The sequence below is a fragment of the Lathyrus oleraceus genome, chromosome 7 (genome assembly GCF_024323335.1).
Source record: "Lathyrus oleraceus cultivar Zhongwan6 chromosome 7, CAAS_Psat_ZW6_1.0, whole genome shotgun sequence".
Taxonomy (NCBI): Eukaryota; Viridiplantae; Streptophyta; class Magnoliopsida; order Fabales; family Fabaceae; genus Lathyrus; species Lathyrus oleraceus.
In genome coordinates, this window is record NC_066585.1 from 144,961,089 (window position 1) to 144,983,954 (window position 22,866).

The following is a 22,866-nucleotide window of genomic DNA, read 5'->3' on the forward strand; positions in this document are numbered from 1 at the left end:
GCTCATCCTATCGATGACTGGTTACTTTTCCTTGGTTTTCTGCCTACTAACCGGTAGATGTAATCCCCTCTTTGTGGTATTGATAGTCTTGTCCCCTTTGGATACTTGCCCTGATCAAGCAGTATTGTCCCCATTGGGTCTTCCCCTTCTTCTTGGATACTTGCTCTGAGTAAGCAACTTTATCCTCTTTTGATTGGTCATCTTTTGCATACCTAGTCTGGTACCCCGTTGCCTTTCTTTTCGGTCATTTATTCATTTAATAACCTACAACCCGGTTATGGATAATCTTCCATGCGAGTGTATTATCTACATTTTGACGGCTACAGATAATATATCTCATGCACTCTTTGGTCAATCTTTCGATTGTTATCCCCAGCATGGGTCTTTGGCATGCGTGTCGGCTCACGTATCACTGTTTTGTTATCTTCGCCGATGCTGATAGACATGAAGTTTTTTCCGGTATCCAGACCGAAGTGGCATTCAGGCCAGTTTCCGGTATCCAGACCGAAGTGGCATTCAGGCCAGTAGTTTCCGGTATCCAGACCGAAGTGGCATTCAGGCCAGTAGTTTCCGGTATCCAGGCCGAAGTGGCATTCAGGCCAGTAGTTTCCGGTATTCAGACCGAAGTGGCATTCAGGCCAGTTTCCGATATTCAAATCGAAGAAGTTTCCGACGATCAGGTCGAAGTACTTGTGGCATTCAGGCCAGTTTCCGGTATCCAGACCGAAGTGGCATTCAGGCCAGTTTTTTCCGGTATCCAGACCGAAGTGGCATTCAGGCCAGTTTCCGGTATCCAGACCGAAGTGGCATTCAGGCCAGTAATTTTCCGGTGTTCAGACCGAAGTGGCATTCAGGCCAGTTTCCGATATTCAGATCGAAGAAGTTTCCGACGATCAGGTCGAAGTACTTGTGGCATTCAGGCCAGTTTCCGGTATTCAGACCGAAGTGGCATTCAGGCCAGTTTTTTCCGGTATCCAAACCGAAGTGGCATTCAGGCCAGTTTTCGATATCCAGGCCAAAGTGGCATTCAGGCCAGTTTCCGATATTCAGATCGAAGAAGTTTCCGACGATCAGATCGATGTACTTATGGCATTCAGACCAATTTTTCGGTGTTCAGACCGAGGCGGTATTCAGACCGAAGTGGCGTTCAGGCCAATTTCCGATTTTCAGATCGAAGAAGTTTCCGACGATCAGGTCGATGTACTTATGGCATTCAGGCCAATTTTCCGGTGTTTAGACCGAGGCGGTATTCAGACCGAAGTGGCGTTCAGGCCAATTTCCGATTTTCAGATCGAAGAAGTTTCCGACGATCAGGTCGATGTACTTATGGCATTCAGGCCAATTTTCCGGTGTTCAGATCGAGGCGGTATTCAGACCGAAGTGGCGTTCAGGCCAATTTCCGATTTTCATATCGAAGAAGTTTCCGACGATCAGGTCGATGTACTTTTGGCATTCAGGCCAATTTTCCGGTATTCAGACCGAATGTGGCGTCCAGGCCAATTTCCGATGTTTCAGATCGACATCAAATCTCTCATATTCCGAGGTTCAGTATTCAGACTGACGGGCGGCGTTCAGGCCTTGGTTCTTGGTGTCACCAGTTACCCATATGTTTCTGTTTCGGTGATCAGGCCGACTTTCTCCGTTTCAGACGGATCATTGTTTCAAGACTGTTTCCTTGCCGATCCTGACAGGCGTTGTTAATTATTTTCCCAGCAGAGTGCAAATTTCTACGGTTCTTGGTATTCAATCCCTGTTTACCCTGAAAGTCTGACAGCCGTTGCTCTCATCCATTCGGGTTCCCAGCTGATTGAATAGGGGCAGCTGCAGTACCTCAAATTTGCACCTACCCTTTGTACATACATTCTCATATTAGGTCATAACATTAACATAGTCCACTGCATAACATTGCATTGTCCCTTTTGCCCAAGTGCAGGTTCATCAGACAGATTAGGTCAAACTGGTCAGGAGATCAGTCAATCAAGCAAGCAAGTGCATTTTCCTTTGAGACAACGCCCTAGGGTTGGTCCAACATGTTCACATGACCTAGGGGTCCTTTTGAAGTGTTTTGGTCAAAGATTGGGTGCCCAGAAGTCATCAGTCATGGCTCAGTTCACCAGAAACCCTAAAAAGTCAACCATGGTCAACTGTGGTCAACTGTGCCTGATTTTATGGATTTCAAGGTGGGAAATGGTTTGAAGGGGTTCATTCATGTCCATATAACATGTCAAACATCATCATGGAAGAATTTGAAGTCAAACAAGAAATTTCCAAAAATAGAAAGTTGACCTGTAATTGGAATTTGCCAAAAATGGAAAGTCTTGATCCTCAAAATTACATCATGATACAAGCTTCAAATGAATTTTTGCCCAACATGAAAGTTGAAGATCTTGTTCTCCCATTTTCAAAAAGTCCAAGAACACTCAATTCCCATGAATGGTTGGCAAGTTATGACCAAATCATTCTCAAAAATATTTGAACTTCAAAGTGGCATATCTTCCAAACCATTTGGCCAAATTGGGTGGGGTTTTTTTGCTACAAGTCACATTTGATGCCCTCTTTCCAAATATGCCATCACAATTTACCAAAAACTCACCAATCAAAATGGCACTTTTTGAAGTGACTTGAATTATTTCAAGTGAGGTGAAAAAGTGATTTTGCAATTTAAGCCTTTCCAATATATTTTGCCAATTGAGAATGTTCAGAAAACTCATTTGGAATGTATTTGAGGCCCATTTTCGTGCAGTCACTTATACCCCACACAAACTTAGTTGGTTTTTAGCAAATTTGCAAAACATGTCACTTTAGCAAATTATGTTTAAAATTCCACTAACCACACTTAACCAACACTAAACAGCATACATATATTGATTTTTCTGCTGAAACCAACCCTAGCAGCCCACAAGATTCGAAACTGAAAACTTCTTTCTCTCAAAAAATTCATTTTTCTTCATTTGAACTTTCTGTCAAAAAAACTTCAAGAACGCGAGTTAGGGTTTAGTGCCTTCATCACTCATCACCATTTTGAGATCATTGCAAGTGGTATTCTTCAACTGTAAAGCCTTGCCTTCCACTGTTTCATCAAGAACACATCAATGGCAGTTCAAGTTCTGAGCCATTCCAAGCCTTGCTGAGCTAGAATCTTTCAACCATTCTTCATTTGGGAGCTTGAGGAGCAACTATTTTGAGCTTACACGACCAAACAACCTTGAATCTCAACTGTTCTTCAACATTGGTAAGATTTCGAACCTGGCCATTTGCAAAATCTTGACATGTTTTAGAAAGGTCTTTGTATGCTGAGCTCAATGGTAGTCGTGGTTTTGAAAATGGTTAAGTAATTAAGAAGATATGTTGATTTGAAACTTGGTGTTCATATATGTTTCTACTTGATTCTTCCATGATAAGTTGAGTTAATGAAAATGGAGTTTAAATTATGAATGCATGATGTTTGCTGGTTACAATGATGTGTTTAATTTCATTTTCTGGGCGAAATTATTTTCCACGATTTGGGATGGTGATGAACAGTAGTGAAACCCTATTTCCAAACCCAGAATTCATGTTGCTGCTCGTGTTTTGGCTGTTGAACATTTTTGCTTGCATGAACATACTGTTACATAGCCATGTATCCAACCCGCGTCTGCCACCTCCTTAAGTGAAACGGTGCGTTTCACTTAAGGGAGCCCTTAATTACCATTATGCCACCGGTTCCTCTTTTTTAATCCATTTAAATAATTTCATTTCAATTTTTATTCCATTTTATGCACCCAACGTGCAAAAATCATATCACATCCAATTTTAATCCAAAATTAATGAGACTTTTTGCATAATGTTCATCTCAATCTCTAGTTTTTAATCATGATTTTTCCAGATTTTTTGCATGTATGATTTTTAAATTGTGCTAGGGTTTGTGACATGTGCTCATTTTTTGTACACTTTGCCAAAACATTTGTGAAATGATGATGCTTTGTCCAATGGCTTTGAAATTTTTTGTGCTTAAACTAGACACACTCATGGTGATTTTGGTATAGAGTTTGTGAATTTATCATTGCTGGTTTGTGAGTTGTGAATTTTTGAATTAGGGTGTGACAATTTGTGTCACACCATTGATGTCCAATTTCATGATTTTATTTACCTTGCCTAATGAACTCAATTTGGTCTGAATTTTTGCATGAACATGCTTCTAGATGTTGAGAATATGTATGAATTTTTCTGGAATTTTGGAATGCATTTCCTAATTGTTTGGATTTTTCTCCCCTGTTTGACCAAAATGTTGACTTTTGTGACACTTGATGCCATATGCTTTGTGAAATTCTCATACATTATTGGATGGACATGAAATTTGACATGTGATTAGTAGACACCTTAAGGTTTATCATGGTGTTTGTCCCATTCATTTATCATTTGCTATCACTGATTTATGATTTATTCAAGTTGGTGCATGTTTGGTTGACTTCTTTGAGCATGTTTGAACTTGCCTTGCCTTTCTGATTTTCATTTCCCTACTTCCTATGATCCAATTGAGCTGAAATTTGGTGTGCTTATCATGTTATGGATGATGTTTGATCATGAATCATTTGAGAATTTTTGGAATTGTTTGTGATTGGTTTGAGTTGAGTCTTGCTGTTGACTTCTATGAGCTTCCATATGCCATGCTTTGACCTAATTTGCTTATAAAATGATGATGATGATTGATATGAATGTGAAACCAATTGAGTTTGTTTCTTGATTGTTTGAATATGATTTTGATTGGATTTCACTTGCTGTTTTGACTTTCTCATCCCCTTTTGACCCTAGGCTTGTCCTAGTGGTCCTGTTGCTCATGTTTGAGTTCTTTTTTCAGGATAAGAAGCAGTTGCCTTAGAGAGATCAATACAAATTAATTGATGCCTGTTTGATTATCATTACTAACTTGTTTGTCTTGTAGGTTGCTTGGCTCACAGGCCTTGAGCCTTGTGCATTGCATATTTAACTGATTGTGTTGACTGTTGATTTCTATCTCTTTCTGCTTTAACTTTGACTTGTATACTGATGTTGTCTGACTGGTTTCAGGTACCTTTAGTTGCTTATAGTTCTTTAAGAACTTTGCTTTGCTTTGCTTAAGAGCAATTTGCATTGAGGTATAACTTCTTTACTTCATGTAGTCTGGAAGACCTGGCCTGTTACTTGGCCAGGCAACTGTCTGAAGTCCTCCTTAAGAGGCAATGTTTGTGACTGTTTACATTTGCCCTTGTATAGAGTCAAAGACCTCCTAAGTGAAGAGGCAATTGGCAGAACCCAAGGGATATGCAATCTATCCCCTGCTATTCTGTGTGTCATCTGCTTTGCTCACACCACTGTGTTGATGCATTGCAGATACAAACCCAAGATCTTGTACAATTGTACAGTTGAGTCAGTTTCAAATGTGTAGAAGGGTTCCCACTTTCTAAACCCACACATTCTTGTCTTAAGCTCTCCCAGGCCAGGGATAAGAGCTGTGAAGTCTCATCTTCACTCACCTTTCATCTGCTTCACCTTAGCCCCTCAATGGCAAGGTTAAGAGCTAACACTACCCAGTTACAGTGGTTTGTTTGTTGAGGTTGATATGACCCCTCGACTAAAACCTAACCTTGATTGAGCCCATTGCTTGCATATAGTGTGTGCTACTTGTGCTTGTGTGTTTGCTTTAGCTTGCTTCCTGTGCAAGTTAGGTTTAGTTTAGCTTGCTTCCTGTGCAAGTTAGGTTTGGTGTGGCTTCCTTCCTGTGCAAGTCATGTTTAGGATAGGCTTGCTTCCTGTGCAAGTTATCTAGAAACCTTAACTTAGGGATGAATTTGCATGATCACATCTAGGCTCGAGTCGCAGTCTCCCTAGTTGTGTCTCCCTCTGTTATCTGGTTAGGCTAGTCCTCAATCCCGTCTAGGGGAACTACGTCGCCCTGATTCTCATACCAGATGAGGTACGTAGGCAGGAGATCGTGCTAGATCTCTCCGGGCACCCTTCTTTCTTTTTCACCCTTTTTCTTTTTGTGTGTGTTTGCTTGACAGTTGCTAGGCTCGAGTTCCCGACTCCTTAGTAACTTGTTGCTTGTTTTCTTCTTGTGTGTGTTAGGATATGGATGTAAGCCCAGCGATTGGCATTCCGTATCCTATTGTTGTGTGCTTGGAGTCCGGTATAAGTCCATCAAGTGGCATCTGGTTTCCAGTGTGGGTATGTTTGGTTCGGAAGCTGATGTAAGTCCAGCGATTGGCGTTCGGGTTCCATGTTTGCCCTTTGTGTTTTGTTTTGTTTCGGCGTGCGTGAGCCGAACTACGGCAACTCTGATTCTCATGTTCAGATGAGATACGTAGGCACAAGATGCGATGTCTTGCCGAGTTTGACTAACAACTAACAACTAATCCTTGTTTCCTCTCGCCCTCGTTGCGATCCTTTCTCTCGCCCTCGTTGCGATCGAGACTTTCCTTTCTCTCGCCCTCGTTGCAATCGAGACCTTCCCTTTCTCTTGCCCTAGTTGCAATCGAGACCTTTGTTCCCATAGTTAGTTTGAACTACGTATTGCTCTGATTCTCATTCCCGATGAGATACGTAGGCATAAGACGCGATGTCTTAGCGAGCACACATCTCTTTCACCCATAGGTAGCCGAGCTACGAAGACTCTGATTCTCATTCCAAATGAGATACGTATGCAGTGGATGCGACATCCGTGCGAGTCATTTTTCTCTTGACCCTTTTAGTAAATAGTACATTAGATAAACACACACCCTTTAGACAAGAAACAACAAGAGTGGATCCCGTAGAGTACTACAGATGCGTAGGGGTGCTAATACCTTCCCTTCGCATAATCGACTCCCGAACCCAAGATTTGGTTGCGAGACCTTGTCTTTTCCTTTCCTTTTCTCCAGGTTTACTTCGAGCGTTTCCTTTCCCTCCTTTGGGATAAATAACGCACGGTGGCGACTCTTCTGTCATTTCTTTCTCGCTGGTTGTTTTTTCGCACCTCTGTATTTTTCGGGTTGCGACAGTGGGGAAGAAGAGTATATTGTCAGTAGTGTGCATACCTTCAGATACGTCGAGATGGATGGTGAATTCTTTGAGACTCCTTCTCAGTCATTCGAAGTAGTTCCTCCGACTAGTCCTGTCCTTAAGCCAACTTCCCGTGTGCCCAAGGTTATTCGTGCTCCTCCTGCTATGATTTCTCTGAAGGACGCTCAAGCCGTGGTTGAAGAGGGTGGCCGTACTGGCTGGGGTCAACTGATCGATGCATCATACAAGTCTGATAGATTCGGCCTGGGATTTAGCTCTGAGAGGGTAGTCAAGAATCAGATTAATACTGTAGAAGATGCTGACAGCGATTGCGACCTGGATAGCTGGATTTTCCTAACAATTGGTGACGGACTCAATAATTGGAAGGCTGAAGACACTATCCCGATTTCCTTTAGTCAGGAGTAATTGTTTTTGTCTATTTTAGTGTTGCAAATTTTTAATTTTTACAATTGAACTTCTTAAAGCATTGTGTCTATGCCCGGGGCACAATAGCTAATTTGTTAAGGGTTTTGTCATTTTCATAAGCATATTCACATTCAATAAATCAATGGACGTTTTGCATTCAAATATCGCGCTCTTTATCTTTCCTGTCATCTTCCAAACAAGCTATGTTTTCTTACACACACTCACGTAACAAATTGCAGATCCATACCCACTCTGGATCCTGTTGATAATAGTTCTACTACTGTTCATTATGACTTTGAAAATCCGATCTACCAAGCCGAGGATGGAAGTGAGGAAGATTGTGAAGTACCTGGAGAACTTGCCAGACTGTTACTGCAAGAAGAAAGGACTATACAGCCGCATGAAGAGTCAATCGAAATTGTAAACCTGGGTACTGAAGTGGACAAGAAAGAAGTCAAAATAGGAGCAGGCTTGGAAAACAGTGTCAAAGGAAGATTGATTCAGATGTTACATGACTATATGGAGATTTTTGCTTGGTCTTATGAAGACATGCCAGGACTGGATACTGATATAGTAGTGCATCGTTTGCCAATGAAGGAAGATTGTCATCCTGTTAAGCAAAAGGTTCGTCGCATGCGTCCTGAGATGTCCGAGAAAATCAAAGCCGAAGTTATGAAACAATTTAACGCCGGCTTCCTAGCCGTTACTTCTTATCCTCAATGGGTTGCTAATGTGGCACCGGTACCGAAGAAGGATGGTAAGGTGCAAATGTGCGTCGATTACAGAGATCTGAATAAAGCGAGTCCCAAAGATGACTTTCCACTCCCGCACATCGATGTTCTGGTAGATAGCACCGCTCAACACAAAGTATTCTCCTTCATGGATGGATTCTCGGGTTATAACCAGATTAAGATGGCACCTGAAGACATGGAGAAAACTACGTTTGTGACGCAATGGGGCACTTTTTGTTACAAAGTAATGTCATTCGGTTTAAAGAATGCAGGGGCGACGTACCAGCGTGCTATGGTGGTTTTGTTCCATGATATGATCCATCATGAAATAGAGGTATATGTGGATGACATGATAGCCAGATCTCATACTGAAGAAGAACATCTCGACCATTTGTACAAATTGTTTGAGAGGTTGAAGAAATACAAGCTGAGATTGAACCCGAACAAATGCACCTTTGGAGTAAGATCCGGTAAACTCTTGGGATTTATTGTCAGTGGTAAAGGAATTGAGGTTGACCCGGCTAAGGTGAGAGCCATTCAAGAAATGCCAGTTCCCCGTACAGATAAAGAAGTCAGAGGTTTCTTGGGACGTTTGAATTACATTTCCCGATTTATCTCCCATTTAACTGCTACCTGCAAACCCATCTTCAAACTACTGAGGAAAAATCAAGAGATGATATGGAATGACGAATGTCAAGAAGCTTTTGACAAAATCAAGAAGTATCTCCAGGAACCTCCGATCCTGATACCACCAGTTGAAGGAAGACCTCTAATCATGTATTTGACAGTATTAGAAAATTCAATGGGGTGCGTGTTGGGGCAACATGACGAGTCTGGTCGAAAAGAGCATGCCATATACTACCTTAGCAAAAAGTTTACCGACTGTGAAACAAGATACTCACTGCTTGAGAAAACTTGCTGTGCTTTGGCCTGGGCTGCTCGCCGACTAAGACAGTATATGTTGAATCACACCACTTTACTGATTTCTAAGATGGATCCTATCAAATATATATTTGAGAAACCTGCCCTCTCCGGAAGAATAGCAAGATGGCAGATGATTTTAACAGAGTATGATATCCAGTATACTACCCAGAAAGCAATCAAAGGAAGCGTGCTAGCTGATCATTTGGCTCATCAAGCGGTGGATGATTACCAATCTATGAATTTTGAGTTCCCAGATGAGGATGTCATGCTTATTACTGATTATGAAGAACCTGGACCAGATGAAGGACCCGAACTGGGATCCCGATGGACTATGGTTTTCGATGGATCTTCTAATGCGTTGGGCAATGGTGTTGGTGTTGTAATCATTTCCCCTAAGGGTTGCCATACTCCTTTCACTTCTAGACTATGTTTTGATTGTACAAATAATATGGCTGAGTATGAAGCATGTATTTTGGGACTCAGAGCTGCTATAGACCTAAGAATCAAGTTTTTGAGTGTGTACGAAGACTCAGCCTTAGTAATCAGTCAGATCAAAGGAGAATGGGACACTAAACATCCGAATCTCATCCCTTATCGAGAACGGGTGTTGACGTTAATCCCATACTTTGAAAAGATTACATTCGAACATATTCCACGAGAAGAGAATCAGTTGGCAGACGCATTGGCTACCATGTCATCTATGTTCAGAGTCAGATGGGACAATGAAGCTCCCATGATCACCATTGAACGATTAGATGAACCAGCATACTGTTATGAAATTAACACTGATGAAGTAGAAGAGAAACCTTGGTTCCACGAAGTAAAAAGATATTTAGAAGCTCAGGAATACCCTGAAGGGGCGTCCATCAACGACAAAAAATTCCTGAGGAAGTTCTCCGCTAAATTCTTTTTGAGTAATGGAATATTATACAAATGTAATCATGATTCGACTTTGCTTCGCTGTATGGATAAAAAGGAAGCAGAAAAGATTATGGAAGACATGCATGACGGTATTTTTGGGACTTATGCTAGTGGACATACGATGGCCAAGAAGATTCTGAGATCAGGGTATTATTGGTCTACCATGGAAGCTGATTGCCACCATCACTCCAGAACTTGTCACAAGTGCCAGATCTATGCGGACAAAGTGCATGTGCCTCCTGCTCCATTAAATGTGTTGACAACCCCTTGGCCTTTTGCAATGTGGGGCATTGATATGATTGGAGAGATTAAACCTACTGCTTCCAACGGACATCGTTTCATTCTGGTTGCTATTGATTACTTTACAAAGTGGGTAGAGGCAGCCTCATTTGCTTCTGTTACTAAGAATGTGGTGGCACGGTTCATCAAGAATAGTCTTATTTGTCGATATGGCATCCCTGAAAGAGTTATCACGGACAATGGCACCAATTTGAACAACAAAATGATTACTGAACTCTGCACGCAGTTCAAAATAAAACACCATAACTCTTCTCTGTACCGGCCAAAGATGAACGGCGTCGTGGAGGCTGCTAATAAGAATATCAAGAAGATCATATAAAAGATGACAGTAACGTACAAAGACTGGCATGAGATGTTACCGTTTGCTCTTCATGGTTATCGCACTTCAGTACGCACTTCGACAGGGGCAACTCCCTTCTCTTTAGTCTATGGAATGGAAGCCGTTTTACCAGTGGAAGTTCAGATTCCCTATCTAAGAATCATGAAAGAGGCAAACTTAGATGAAGGGGAATGGATTCAGACTCGACTCGATCAGATAAATTTGATTGATGAAAAGAGACTTGCGGCTGTTTGTCATGGGCAGATATATCAGAAGCGCATGACCCAGGCATTTAACAAAAAGGTCAAGAGACAGGTGTATCAAATCGGCGACTTGGTGATCAAGCGTATCATTCTACCACAAGGTGATCCCAGAGGCAAATGGACCCCCACATACGAAGGGCCATTTGTAGTTAAGAAGGTATTCTCTGGTGGAGCCATGATACTTGCTACAATGGATGGCGAAGACTTCCCACATCCCGTGAACGCAGACATAGTTAAAAAATACTACGCATAAAAGAGACCCGCTAGGTCGACGTACCTAGGCAAAAGTAAGGGCATCCCGGCGAACCAAAAGGGTTCGGGCAAAAATTAGGGATAAACATGTAAAAATGTACACCCGGCAAGTCGAAAACCTGAAAAGGCGGCTTGGGCAAAAAAGGGTATCCTGGTAGACTGAAAACCTGAAAAGGCGGTCCAGGCAAAAATTAGGGATTAAAGCGTATGACTATGTCCCGTTCTCGGTCAGCTTCACCCAAGTCAAAAGGACTGAACAAGCCAATCATTTTTATCCGACAGCAGGAGATGAGAGGCTTGAAGACATAATGGCAGTAGTGGAATTAAAATCAATAGGACTTTTTCTGCATAGCTTTCTCTTCGTTTTCTTGGCAATTTCCTCTTACTAGGATTTCTGTCTCCTTGTACACAAAATTGCCTGTTTATAGGCCCTCTTTCAAAATCAATACAATTTTGTTTCCAAAAAAAATGCTTTTGTTTTACTTTCTCTGTTTTGTTTGCGTAAACGTCCATTGATTTAGATTGAATTGGTATATGCATTTGAATATGATCGATGTTTATCAAAAATACATGCATAAAACGGAAATAGCAATTACAAAAGACTTCAGGATCGAGGAGAAGGTCTAACCATGCGTTCCAATGAATCCGGTTGCTAATTCCATTCCCCAACAAAAACAGCTATTTCCCAGAAGAGGTTGGCATAACCAGACAGACTGGTCATCTCTTCCGTCCCCCAGCCAGGCTCTGTTGAGTGTTTCCACCATCAGACAGAAATCAAGTATCCCCAGCTAAGAAAGGGTCATCAATACAAGTATCCCCAGCTAAGAAAGGGTCATCAATACAAGTATCTCCAACCAGAAGATGGGGATTTATTTTCCCCAGGGAGTCGCTAGGAAAAACTTTTCAGACGCATAATTCATTCATTACATCATTTCACAGCATACGCATGCATACATTGTTCGCATTTATTTTCATAAGCATAAAATATCTCATGCATCATGACATGGCATGAAGCTAACTTTATTTTTCAGGTTAATTATCCTCCGGATACAGTCAAAATAAAGATCCATTCAGACGGACATCTTTATCGATTACATTTACATCTTTCAGATATAGTCCACTTGAACATCCGTTTGGACAAGTACTCTGATATTCTCCTAATGGCGGCATCTTTAAGCCCATCCCAGACATTTATTGCAAATCCAACATGTACAAATATTGTCAGATATAGCCTAACGTACGGTTCATTCTGATTCAGCCTAACGTATGGTTCCTCCAACGGCTCCAATACGGTCTAGCGTACGACCCATTTGGATGTTCACCCCTCGGATACGATCTAGCGTATGATCCATTCTGATCTTTATTCCTCCGATACTACCCAGCGTACGGTACATTCTGAAACGTGGTCTAGCGTACGACTACCCTTTCATCCTCAGATACAGCCTGATGGACAACTCATTCTGCAACTCAGATACGATCTAGCATACGATCCATTCTGATCTTTCATCCTCAGCGAAGTCGACCGCCTAAGGGACGACTCACTCTACTATTCAGATACGGTCTAGCGTATGATCCATTCTGATCCCTTATCCCCAGCAGCGTATAACACACTCTGACTCCCCAACGAAGTCGACAGCCTAATGGATGACTCACTCTACGGTCTAGTGTATGACCCGGTATGACACCCATATCTTCAGATATCGTCTAATGTACGACGCACTCTGAAGCTCTCATCATCAAACTCCCTGGATGGCATCTTTAAGCCCATCTTCATCAAGACTAACAATTGATTAACAAGTGAAAATTTTGGGGCATTCTAAGTGTTCAATAATCTTCCACCTCCAGACCCCGAATGGCGTACATACCATTCTAACTCTCTCGGTTCAAGAAAATTGAACAGGGGCAGCTGTCATACCCCAAAATTTGCCCGTTAATTTTGCAAGACATTTTTCAAGGCACTCCAACTCATTACTCAAGGCATTGATCTTAAAGGAATCAAGACCCAGTACACAGGTGGTCAAATCCAGAAAATGGCTTAAAATGGCTTGCTCGCTAGGCGAGCAAAATCATTCGCCTAGCGAACTCTTCGCTACGCCACTCGCCTAGCGAAGCTTGCGAATACCAGAATTTTTGGGCTTCATTCTGAGCCCATTAGGTCACAAAAACTATTATAAATACCAAGGACCTCATTCAGAAAAGGGGGAGAACGAACAACGGGAGATAGAGAGAAGGCACAGCAAACCCTGGAGGCTAACCCAGAGAATTCAGAGCAACCCTAAAGGAAACCCTGAAGGAAACTCATCTGCACCAAGGTTATCTCCGCCCAACTCAATCTGGCGCCAACCCTAAAAGTGACTTGCCAATTCAAGGTTGCAATTCAATTGCAAACAGGTTTGCATTACCATTACCGCTTTATGTTCTTAATTTGCATGTGGCATTATGATTGAATTTATAAAAATATCTTAAGTCTTACATGTGAATTTAAGTATGTATGAATGTCTTGAACGTTTAACCATGTAATTTCTATGATGGATGCCATGGGGTTTGGAGCTTTCTGGAATTGTACTGTTATTAAAACCAGAACCCGCAGCCGCTCGCTAGCACATCGCTAAGCGAGCATGTAGCGAGCATTTGCTAAGCCGTCGCTAGGCGAGGCAGGAGCGAACGTGACAGTCGCTGATTTTTTTTTGTTCTGATTCTTGCTTATCTGACATGTTTTATTGTAATCATACATTATTCACCTAACACGATTTCTGTTGTGATGCCTCTTGTTGGGTGCAACTCTTGACCGCACCTTGATTTGGTATTCTGACCTGTTTGTTGAATTTTGTAAGGGTTCACATACTCCCGAGAAGGTAGCTTGCTAGGTATTCCACTTTATTTGTGGGATACCCCGGTGGAGATTCATCCTAATTACTTAATTGATTTTAATGTGGAGATTCATCCTAATTACTTAATTGATTTTAATGTGGAGATTCATCCTAATTACTTAATTGATTTTAATGTGGAGATTCATCCTAATTACCTAATTGATTGTAAAATAATTGCCTTTGAATATGTGATCTTGGACCTCTCTTTATTGCCTTACGGTATTACGGTATTATGGTCATGTCCCGCGAATGTGGGGATACACTTAGCAAAGACCCTTCGATCAAATCATCATGTCCCTATAAAATAAATCATCGTCCCTCGGATGTTGCCTGCGAATATATGATTTTGTCCCTCGGTGACCCGTCGTTGTAGCCTACGGTTAAATGATAATCGTCCCTTCGAATGCTAAGGTATCCTTACAAATGTTGCCTTTAATGACCAATCGATGACCCTACGATGACCCTTTTACATCCAAAGAATAAAACTACTTACTTCTCAATAGTAAGGACAGTTTTACCCTCATAAGGATAGGAAATGCCCATAAAGACCTTGAGTAGGTATAACTCTTAATTGCTGGCTCACAACCTAAAACATTTTTCATACCTCACACTTTGCAAATACTAGAAAATCACCACTTGGTATACATTCGTACTAGAATCATTGCCAAGTTATATTTTTCTAAACCGCTTTCAAAATTAAACGAGATAAATACTTTGTATACATTCGTACAAGAATCATTGCAAAGTTAAACTCTCTTTTCAAAACATTTTTTAAGCAATTCACAAACACTTTTTTTTCAGACGAACATAAGTGATCCAGCAATTAAGAGCCCATGGATAACCATGGATACAAAGGGTGCTAACACCTTCCCCTTGTATAATGTACCTCCCGAACCCAAAATCTAATTAAGGTCTTTCCTGTTCTTTTCCACCTTTCCTTATGGGATAAAAGAAAAGTCGGTGGCGACTCTTGCTATCCGCGACATTTGCTTTCCAAAGCAAAAACACACAAAGTCAGTTCACCGTATGACAGTACCCTTTGTGCTCGAGGCAATCAACCTTTTGTGATTGGAGGATTAATAACCACCATCGCACTCGGTTTAAATTTAGGGGACCGACTTCAGAATTTGCAATCTTTGCCACCCCTGTTTATGGATATCAGCTATTGTCGCTCCTGCCGCTTAATCAAAAATAGGGTAGGCGGGAATTATTATCTTATGGTGAATAACCAAGAAATCCCAAGCGTCGTTATGCCCAACATTGCACTCACCGATGTTACTAACCCCAACAGATTCATCTACGATCTGAGTGCTCCCGAACCTACCATGCCTACACAAGCAAACCCGCCCCCAGACGAGTTTGATGAAATGGAGCAAGGTGATCAAGGTCCTGAACAACATTCTGTCCCACATAATCCTTCTGATAATGTAGCTGGTCCATCCTCCCGACGTCGTCGAAGAATAAGGCATGCAATAAATGATGACATCATGGATGCTATTGAACATCAAGCCCAACGGCTTGATGCCATGCATGTGCAGAATAACGAAGTAATGCAACTGATGCGCCAGATGCAACGACAACAACAAGAGAGGAATGCAATAACCGACCAGAGGTTCACTGACTTGCTTAACAGGTTTGATGACTTGGCAGTACGTGAACGATCACCGGGTCCGAGAACAAGAGGACGCAAGCAGAATTGAGTTTGGGTTCCATTTTTTTCCTTTTTTTCGCTTTTTTTGAAACATTGGGAACAATGTTTTATTTAAGTGTAGGGGGGAAAACTTTGTTTCAGTTATGTTTATTTCCCTTTCAAGTATGTTTATTTCCCTTTCGAGTATGTTATTTCCCTTTCAATAACAACAATTTTTTTTCTTAAGTCAAGTCCCTAGTGTGAAAATTTTTATTATCTATTCTCCTTAATTTTCTTGAGCCATAACAAAATTCAACACACTCAATAAGTATAAAGGTCGCTTATTTTATAAAACTTGAGTGAAATTAAGACAAAATTATTACCGCTCCAACACTCTAAAAACCTCAGCATGTTAGATCAGTCTAAGTATCTATTATACCAATTCCTTGAACTTTTAGTTCTATAGTAACCCCGAGTAGTTTATATGAGAAGTCGGCACCATCTTAATAGCAAACTACGTGGAGAGCCGATGAATACAAGTGAATGATTCCCAAAACAACATATTAAAAATCAGGAAATGCACTAATTAAGTTAGGTGATCCTTACCCAATCATTTAATCCAAAGGTTGCGGACCCTACAAAAACATAGTATGAACGATCCATTGTGAGTTGGTTCAGTGGTTTCTGGTGCTGAACTTGGTAGGGCGGACTACGGTCCGATCCCCCGCAATTTGCAATAGACTAAATAAAGAAGTTATCCAACTTATGTACCAGAACTTCTAACTAAAAGGGGATCAGAATTGATAACCGGTTACTCCACTAAGTGCGCGAAAAGACAAAGGGCTTAATGTGATTTCGCTCGAATGAAAACGGGTGAAATAAGAGTAAAAGAACTAGGCTGAGCTATAATAGCATGACTCGAACTGGTTTGCATAAGGTGGGGTTATCTAGTGTTGTTACGGTAGTTTTGATGTTAAGATTAAACTCAGGTTATTTCTAAACGAGATTTACTTGCAACCTATTACGAATTGATGTGTGTTTGGAAATTTCATCTTGCTTGAGGACAAACAAAAGTCTAAGTGTGGGGGAGTTTGATAACATGAAACTACATCACATTTTTAGACTTGATTTAATTAAAGTATATCGTTATTTGATTCAATTTATTTTATATTATTCGATATTACTTGGTATTTTCTTATTATTTATTTCAGGTATCATTATTTAAAGCACGTGTGAAAAAGAAAGGAAAGGGGTGCAAAAAGAAGATTTTATAGGAAAAGCAGCAAGCTGAAGCACCAAAGCCCAACCCACGTTTGGAACAAAGAAAATTTCTGTCACGACCGCGACAAGCACGTGCCGATCGCCACATCCTAAAACCTAGTGTTACGACCGTAACACATAATGTGACGGACGTCACACATTCCATCCTATATTTTAGGCTTTACGTGCGTAACGGAATGGACGGTTTCCCCTAAATTTTCTCATGCACTCGGAGACGCTTGGACCATACTGAAGACACATTCTAGGAGACGGTTATTTTGGGAGGTTAATATAAATAAACCTCACAAAAGCCAATTGAAGCTCTCTCTTCTCCGTACAATTTTTCCAGCATTATTTTTCCAACATTATTTTTCCAGCACTCTAAATTTTCAAGCAATTTATTTTCTTTTCTTTTCTAGTTTAATTTCCGAAGCATACAATTTATTTTCTCACGATAGTTTCTACACTGGAAATTATTGTGTAATTTTTACTGGATCTAACCTTACGTTAGATCATAGTATTTTATTTCCTTGTTTTTACTTTCCTATCTGATTGAGAATTGTGAAGAACAAATCCAACCGGCTTGTGGTGGAGTGTTCGAGCATCGAAGCTAGGAGATAAAATCCAGATTTCTAGTATCTTTCCAGGTTCATTAATTAATTGATTTATAGTTTTATATTACATATGCTTTGTTCCGCTGTTTATATATATTGTTTGTTTGATATGGCCGTATTTATGCATGATTATTGTTTATGCATGTTTATCATGTCTGGCTAATTAATTTAGATATCGGTATGTAAAGTAAGCGGAATAAAGGAATCGAAATTGAGTTGGTTTAAATTTATTTCAGAATATAGTCACTCTTTTTCTGGTCTCAATTTACAAAGTTAATACCAAGGTTTTTGTACGAGAGTAAAAGACATAAAGAAGTTAAAATCAATAGAACGACGGTTTGAGTTTTTAACTGGACAGTGTAAATTGAACATTAACTTTAAATCAGGGCGAAAACAATTTTTAAGGTTAATTAAATTCTAATCATTTTCAAAAATTATTTTTAAAAGTTAAATGTGAGGACGAGCGTTAAGCATTTAAGTTTAATCATATAATCTAAGTCAACAGAGCGAGAGTTTGAGACGAGGGCGTTTAAACGGTTAGTATTTTCTCAAAAGGAGTTTCCATAGATTCTATTATTTTCAAAAGTGATTTTAGATTTAACGAAATAGTGAGAGCGTACGTTAAAATATAAAGTCATAGTCTAATTCAACAGAGCGAGAGTTTGAGGAAAAGACTTTTAATTAATAGTGTCTACTGAAAAGACTTATTTTAAAATTAAGAAAAAGACCAACGAAGATTTGATTCCCTAATTACGACGAACTACATACTGATATCCATATTATTTAATATTTTATCTAGATCCAAATTTAGTTGTACTTTTCCCCCTAATCATTAAAGTATCAAACGCCTTAGCTTTACGCAGTAACCCTAGAAAAACGGTAGATCGATTCATTAAGTCCCTGTGGGATCGATATCTTTTAAAACTACGCGATTAGAATGTGCACTTGCAGTTAGTACCCCGATAGACTCCTAAAGTCGCGATCAATTGTTATTTGGAACCTGTGACTTGTGGAATTCATCTGCTACATAGGTAAATTTGAAGAAGATCATGGAGTGGCTAAAGCTTGGATGTGGCTATCTTTATTTGATGCCTTGCTCTTCAAGTTAATATTGTTTGCATTGTTTGTTGCTTGATTCTAATCTCCAAGGGAATTTGGGGTTTCTATATGACATTCTTGTCTATTGGATTGCAACCCATTGGTCAGATCTTTTCAACTCTTAACTTTTAAATTTATGCTTAGGATTAGTCTCTTCATCTCCTCCCCACCTCTTTAATTTCAAAATCTCTCTCATTTTAAAAACTTCTTTGTTTGTACTTGTTTTTTTTTTCTAAACTTAGACTATTTTGCCAACTAGAAACTCTGGCCTTATGCCATTGCATTTTAAAATTTTTTTCTTAAATAAACATGTAAATAAACTTAACTATACTTGACTTAAAATTTTCAAAAGCCAAAAAGAACTAACTCATTCAAACCATTTTTTAGACCTTTGTGCCTTTCAAATCTAATTTTTGTTAAAAGCAAAGCATCCACTTTGAAATTTGTATCACGAATTACGAGATTTTGATCCCTCATTTTTATGTTGGTACGTAGACACAAGTCCGAAGGTCTTGTCAAACACAAAAATATAATTAATGGATTCTTTTCTCATCCCCATTCTATTTGTTTGTAAACATCACTTTATACAAAATACATATGCATACAAGAAAGGACTCCCCAGGAGTACCTATGACACTTTGGATGCTAACACCTTCCCTCTGTGTAACCAACCCCTTACATTTAATCTCTGATATTTTATTACTTTTGATTTGAAAACTTCTTATTTTTGGGTTTTGTTCGTACTTTTCCCTTTTTCCTTGGAAACAATAAAAGCGCGGTGGCGACTCTTGTTATTTGATATCTAACTTATTCATAACTTGATGATCATGAATTTACCGCTGCAAACAGAAAGTCATTTTGCGGAAGAGGACATTTCATCAGAGGAATTTCAATCATAGTTCATTTTCATTTACATTTCAATTTGGATTTCAACTAACTTTGAATTATAATTACATTTCATTATGAATTTCAATTGAGTTTCTAACATAATCGAGTCCTATAAATTCACTCACACGCCCCAAATGCAGAAGTGAGAAGACATTTTTTTCATTGAACCGTTTTACAAAGTCCACATTTTTCATACAACAATTTTTCATTCAACAGATTTTTCACTCCATTTTTCATACACTTTTCACATAACAGAAATTCAGTAGAGAAAAGAAGCATCACAATCGAAATAGAAAATGCACCCATCAATTCTTCAGAAATCAATCACAACTTCCTAACAAACTAACAAATCGAAATCAAACGGAGAGAGAAGAAGAGGAAGCAAATTGGAAATCAAACGGAAGAAGGAAGATTCCATACCTGTTCAATTTGGTGAATTTTTGATTCGCCTTCGACACGTTTTTTTCTTCTGTTTGCGTACAGACGATAATGGCGCGAATTGAATCTCTGACTCTTCGAATTGGGGATTGAACGGCGCGATCACGAAGCGAGTTAAAACGTTAATCATGAATCTTTAAACCACGATGATTGATGAAGACAGAAACTAAAGAACAAACGCATTGCTGTGAGTAGATTGTTTCTTCTTGTTAGGACCAAAGCATTGAATGCCATTGATGATGATGAAGAGACACCGACATGAAGAAGCGATGTCACGCGTTGCAAGAAGCTTTTTCGATAAGCACGTCTATCTTTTTCCATTTTCTCACATTTCCGTTTCAGCTCATACGAAGAACATATTGTGAAGACTCAGATCTTTTTAGGCTAATTAGGATTTTAGGCTAATTAGAATCTTAGGTTAATTAAATTTAGAATTTTAGGTTTGATTTAGAATTTTTGGATAATTAGATTTCTAGAATTGATTAAATTAATTAGGTATTAGAATTTAATTAGATTACTTAGTTTGTTTTAGAACTTGATTATATTTTTAGAATTCTAATTAGATGAATGATAATTAGATTTTAAAATTGTTATAATATAATTAGATGATTAGACCGTTTATTTAGTTTTAACTAGATCTTTTTTCTTGACTGTGCAATTAGCCTTAATACTTAGGGTTTTAAATCTTGAAATGTTTGTTCCCCTAATTTAGGACTTGTAAAATCATCTGATTAATCTTTAGATATGTTGTATGTATGATTCAATTCATTTTCATTCTCATTGGTTGTGTTGATCAAAGGTCGAACCGTTTATTATATAAACTAATAATATGAAACTAAATTTCATAAATATGTTACACATAATCATACGTTCACAACTTAATAAAATACATATTTAAAAAATCTATTACAAAATTAATACAACAATATCGATAATACATATAATAACATAACATAGTTCTACACTTCATTTCAACCTTTATTTAAGAATAATTTGACCAAATTAAAAAAAAATTATAATAAAATAAGTTAAACTAATTCAAATCAAAATTAAAATAATAGAATATAATAACTAAAATAAAGTTCAAATAATTAAGATAGAATACCAGAAATAAATAATACAAAATACTTTATTAAACAAAAAAAACGATTTTGAGTTGAATTACCACAAACAAGTCTTACATGACAATATCAAACAATATTGACTTGAACAACAATCAATACTGAGTTGAATATCGTAACCATTTTAAAAAAGAAACGACGTGACGATGATGGAACGTGGTTGAAAGAAAACTATAATGTAATGACAAAATTTAGAAGTTTGTATAGTTATAAAAAAATATGAAATTATTTTTTTTATTGAGAAATGTATGTTAAGTTTTGATATTGACATATTAAAATTTAAAAAAAGAATTAAAAAATAGTTAATTTGATGATTTTTTTTTATTGTGCGGTTTTACAAAATCGACCCCGGTTATTTGTTTCGAATAGTTTTGGACGATTCAATCTGTTTTTTCCGGTTTTGATCCACTAACGATTTTGAAAGATTAATCCAATCGGATTCATCTCCGATTCTTGGTCCAATCGGTTGAACTGACTGGTTCAATCCGATTTTTAAAACATTGATATAAATGTCTTGGATGCATCTTTTCAAAAACTAATGAAAATATTCTTATCCTCAATTATCTCCTTTTTTATGGTATAACTCTATTATTCAATATTTTTGTAGTTCAAAATTCCAATATTAAAGACATATGAGGAGTTTGAAATGTTGAAATCAAACGAAGACTTCGTTGAAATTGAAATTTCTAAGATGGACAAAACATTAAAAAAACCAACAAAATAAGGGTCATCTTACCGAATGAGGAGGGTAGTCAAAAGTTAAAAAATAAACTAAAGTTATGGAAACAAATAGAGAGAATAGTCAATGATATTATAAATAAAAGATAAATAATTAATGAAAAGTAATAACATTTATTAGTTTTTTAAATACATATATTTGACTTAAAAAATACCATTTTTTAAAAAATAAAAAATAATAATTTAGTGAAAAGTAATAATTTATTAATTTTTAAATAGGAATATTTGAATAAAAAATACTGTTTTTTTAAAAATAAAAAATTTAATCAAAAGTAATAATATTTATTAGTTTTTTAAATATGTATATATTGACCTAAAAACTACTGTTTGAAAATAAAAAGGTAAGTTTTTTTTTTAATTTATAAGAGAAAATAGACCGTAATAATCGTGATTATTTAGTTAAAAGTTAAAAAGTAAAACAAAAACATGTAAATAAAATAGAGAATAGTCAATGATATTATAAATAAAAGATAAATAATTTTATGAAAAATAATAATATTTATTAGTTTTTTAAATATGTATATTTGACCTAAAAAATTACTGTTTGAAAATAATAAGATAAATTTTTCTTTAATTTATAAAGAAAATATACGGTAATAATTATGATTAATTAGTTTATATATATATATATATATATATATATATATATATATATATATATATTGAAATTAAGTTCAATAATTATAAATAATATGTTTTTAAACGAATTTAATTAAAATTTACGGGGTGTAAAGAAATTTTATATTGTTAGTAAATTTATGTTAAAATTTGACTTTTTTAAAATTATATATAAAGTATTATTTATGAATAAATATCAAGTATTTTCTTTTTATAATATTAATATACAATATCAAAATTTAATATTCAAATAATGCCACTCATTGAATATTTATATTACTGATGCACTTTTTCTAACATCAACAAATCTAGAAGAAAAACAATAAAGCAAATGAATTCAAAAACTAAAATGTATTTATTTAGACCAAAATTTAAACAAAAAACATTGGACTGATTAAAATATTTTATTTATATTTTATTATAGATAAAGAGTATCAATTGAATATAACAAAATACCAT